General features: G+C 38.7%; 1 pseudogene; it reads left to right on the forward strand.

Annotated features, from left to right (window-relative positions):
• Window positions 1-3456: 3456 nt before the first annotated feature.
• On the forward strand, window positions 3457-4183 carry LOC110572146 (annotated as a pseudogene).
• The last annotated feature ends 563 nt before the right edge of the window (window positions 4184-4746 follow it).

Here is a 4746-nt window from a genome sequence, read left to right on the forward strand (position 1 = left end):
GTGCATTCATTATAGTCCCACTATTTCTCAGTTCCTTTGTTTTGAAAGAGCAGATCACAGGCAGAGATTTTCAGGCCTTTTAAAACATTTTACACATTTTTGTATATGCAAAATTTGGTTGTCTTCTCTATCTTAACGTTTCCTCTTGAAGTCTAGCATTTCTTCAAAGACAAAATTAACATTTTAATGTTTATTGTGTGCTGTACCCTGTGATATTCAAGACTCATGAAAACTGAATGAAAGTCAACTTGGACTTGAATGAGTTGAAGGAAAAGCACCCAGATAATAATATTGTTACAGGAAGAGTTTTTCTGTATGCTCATTTGATCTTAAAAAGAGGGGTCATTTATTGTTTGGGAGAAAATTTATGGTTTGGAGAACTGCCTAAAGAAAGCTCTTCCTTTCATTATTTGTACTAGGCCAGATCCAAAGAATTCTCCGACTGCATCACTTTGTTAATTCACTGAACATAAATTCACAGAAAACATATGCTATGTGGCAAAGTCTATGCTAAGTATTGGATGTACAGAGGTGCAGGATCTGGTCTCTAGGCTAAAGGAACTTACAGGTGAGGCTGGGGGAAGCATAAGTGAAAAAAAATATGTAAATGTAACATGGAAACTGTAAATTTTACCAACACTTCAAAGAAGCTAGAGTTTTCTTAATTTTAAGTTTTCCAGATCTTCTAACAAATTCTACAAGTTGAGCAGAAATCCTGATAGCAAACAATAGGAAGAAAGCAAAAAAAGAATATTTTCACATTTAAGCAAAAGTGTGATACTCAAAGTATTAATAAGTACAACCTATCACTGTATTAAAGGAAAAACACCTCATGAAGGAGTCTCATGGCTTCAAAAAGTAGTTGATGCAAGGAAATCTATTAATGTAATTTTTCCAAAAACAAGTTAAGGAGGAAATAAAATAGTATCATGATATTGATCACTATTCCAAATCATGTTAAGAAGTTTAGTACCCATTAACTAAAAAAAAAAAAAAAAATTGGTAAACAAAGATGGGATAAAGAGTAAGCACCTCTCAGAAAACTATTACAAATCATATATTCTGGTGATCCGTTAAGAAGTTTTTTTTACTCAAGTCAGGAACAATACATGCATGGTTACTCTTAATATCTCCTCTTCCATGTTGTACTAGATATTTGCCTAAATGTAATTAAACATGGTTGATAACTTAACTCCTCCTAAAACTTGTTTAAATCTCTTTCTTTAATAATACATCATGTGTTCTTAATCCTTAGATCCTTGGACTTCTCTTGAGCTCCTTTATGGTGAAGATTAGGTTGGATTTTTTACCACTCTCCCCCCAAAGAATCCTCAAAATATGGGTTTGCAATACAAAAGACTTGATAATAAATTAATTTCTTGTTATTTGGAATGCATTTTCCTATAGAAAACTGTTTCTGGACTAGTATACAAAACCTATTAATACTAGGGAATGAACTTAATGAGAAAAAGAACTAAACTACTATGTAAGTGAAATGCAGAATACTGAAATAGTGAAACAAAATACTGTTACACTACAAATAATATAAAATATATAAATAAAACATATAGTGGAAAAATTTCAATTTGAAGCAAGTAAGGTGAGTTTCTAGGCCATTAAAAATCAATGGCACTTCTTTTGTTTTGTTTTTCAAGTATGATTTCACTTCAAGAGTGGATTTCTTAATTATTGAAAAATTATTTTAATTATTTTAAAAGAAGTTTATATTTATCAATTATGATGCTAGTCTTTCATTGGCTTACAACAGGTTTTTCCAAAAATAAGCAAATGATTGAATTTATATAACTGAGAAAAAGTCAGAGGACAGACAATAGAGAATATACTTGAATGAGATCGTTTCATATAATATTGAAATAAGGAGGACCTTGATGGAGAGTATTTGTACCACTGCCTTGAGGGAGAGGAAGAATGATGAGTTAGTTGGTTCTTTAGCCAGCCCCTAGGTTCTATCAGCAGAGGTCATCTTGGTTATGGTCCAAAGCAGGTGTGAATAGTCAGGAAAAACGTGAAGATATGCAAATAGTCATTTAAAACTACAGAACATTAACCAGATGCACACTAGCAGAGTTTTGACAACTACATAACTAAATGGACTAATATTTCTAACAATTTTGCTAGAATTAAAATGTATGTATTAGCATGCTGTCGCCAAATTTTAGTGGTCTGTTATCCAGCCTTAGGCTAACTTGCCAAACAACAGTAATTTGCTATTTTGGAGTAAAAGCTAACTTAAATGTAATGTGTTTCATCTTTCCTTTTAATTGAGCTGTGCAGGCCTAGCCTTATTTAAAAAAAAGTTATAATCTGTTCAACATATCATTTTTAGAGTATCTAGTATTGGTATTCAACAAAATACATATAGTTTTTGCTGTCTTAGAATGATACTAAACAAGCAAACAGAAATAAATCCATAGTTGAAATGTGTGAAAAATGCAATGAAGGAAAAGAATAGGATACAATAATACACACTAATAGGGAGAATGACTTTTAGGGGTCGTGGATATAGAAGATCTTGTTCAAATGGCATTTAAGCAGCTTTTTGAAAGGTGACTAGGAGCTATCCATGAGCAGAAAGAGAGGATGTACATTTCCGGTGGAATGAATAGTGCATTAATAGTAATAATAATAATAATAATAATAATAACAGCAACAATCAACTTAGATGAAGGAAGAGCGAGTGGAAAAATTCCATGTTGGCTGGAAGATATTTGAACAACTGGAGTAGTGACAGAGTAGAAGTTGATGCCAAGGCTTGAAGCTTTTACAGTATTCTGAATAAAATGAGGACGATAAGGCTGCGATAATATTGTAGTCACTTTCCCTGCCAGCTTGGTTCTCCGTGGCGGCGGCACGCCTGGCCAGAGAACTAACCGGAGTTGTCTCCTGGCGGGCGCAGGCGAGAGGATGAGAGTGGGAGCGGTCTAGGGAGCCAACCTCGCCTCAGCCAGCGCCCTGCAGCGCCCCACCTCACCAGAGCAGATGGAGAGTCGCCCCCGAGGCTCCCGCACGCCCGCCATCCCGCACTGGCTGGCCCTCGCTAGCTGCTCCAATTTCCCATTTTCCCCACCACCTAAGCCTTGTCTCCCACGTCAGCGGCATTGCGGTTTGAAAGAAATGGAAGAAAAGGAGCGATGTGACCAATTCCATTCCGTCCTCCTGCATTGAGGCCTGGTTGGCATTTGCAGAGAGGAAAATACAGTAAGAAAACGGATTTTTCTGGAAGGGAAGGTGGGAGAAAGGAAACAAGGTCTTAGACTTTCTACAGTTTTTTTTTTTTTTAAATTCTGCTTTGACAGTGGTGGCAAAATAATCTGACGGTAGTGTATTAAAAAAAAAAGAGGTGGATTTTTTTTTTTTTTGTCCTTTTGATTCCAGGCTTTTCTCCCCATGACAAAACTTCATAAATAAATAAATCCATAAATCCATAAATCATGGATGCCAGAAAATGAGGTGGATTTCAGGAATCCTGAAAAAATTGAGACGCTTACGTTCTTCCCCTGGAGGGAAGGGTGGGGTGTTTTTAGCTCTTTCTGGAACTTCAAAGGAAAATCGAGTTGGGTGCCACGGAAAGGAGACAAGGCCAAATCTGAATCTTTGGAGCTGTCCCAGGCAGCACCCCCCACAAACAGACCATGAGAAACAGAGCAAGGAGCTGTGTGCCCTGCATGCCCTCAATAATGTCTTCCACGACAACAAGATCTTAACCCAGGAAATGCTGCAAGAGATTTTCCAGAGAGTGTCTCCAAACACCATGGTGAACCCCTGCTCCCCCCAAGAAGAGCATGCAAGGAAATGGGAACTACCATGCGAACGCCATTATGGCAGCCCTTCAGACTAAAGGCTATGAAGCTGTGGGGTGAGACAAGCCCAGGGAGGTCAGTGCCATGGCTCTCACTAACATCATGGGCGCCACCATGAATCTGCCCTCCAGCCCATACTGGCAACTGAAGTTGCCTCTCAAAAGGCAGCACTGGATCTGTGTTTGAGGGGTAGGAGATGTCTACTACAACCTCGACGCCCAACTGAAGATGCCCAAGTAGACTGGAGGAGAGAGCAAGCTCAGGAGATTTCTAAAACATCACTTGGGATGAAAGAACTGTGAATCCTGCTGGTGGTGCCAGAAGAGGTGGGGGCCCATTGAAGTTGGAGGGCTGAGGTGTAATGCAGTTCTACCCAACCTTCCCTCACCTCAGCCCTAAGTCCTCTGTAGTGTGCTGGGGCCTATACAGTGGGTCTGCCCCTGTCACTTCGCCAAACATCTCATTGGGCTTTCCCTTCAGATTTGACAGTTGGGGGGCGGGGGGAGGTATAAGGTAGTCAATTTTAACTCATGCTGTTAAGTCCAGAAAATGTGGGAGGAAAAGCACAAGAGCTTACAGGCAAGGTAGTCCATATGGGAACTAGAATTACAGAATCTGTCATTATAAATAACAGAAACAAAACAAAGGGAATTTATGAACACACGCAACAGGAAAAGTTAGTGACTGGTCTAGTTTCGTACACATGAGTCCAGGGGCTTAAACAATGACTGCAGACAAAGCTGGTTTCATTATCTCTAAGGTGTTTTTGTGTGTGTGATTGTACCTTTCATACAGACTAATATGTGTGGCCAACAGCACCTCTGAGTTTATATTCTATCAGCTAAGTGACCCCAACAAGAGAGTAATTCTTTCCTCAGGCAATTCCCATAATAAAAGTCTCCTTTTAAATGCAGATCATCTACCC

This window comes from Neomonachus schauinslandi, chromosome 2, assembly GCF_002201575.2.
Source record: "Neomonachus schauinslandi chromosome 2, ASM220157v2, whole genome shotgun sequence".
NCBI classification, from domain to species: Eukaryota; Metazoa; Chordata; class Mammalia; order Carnivora; family Phocidae; genus Neomonachus; species Neomonachus schauinslandi.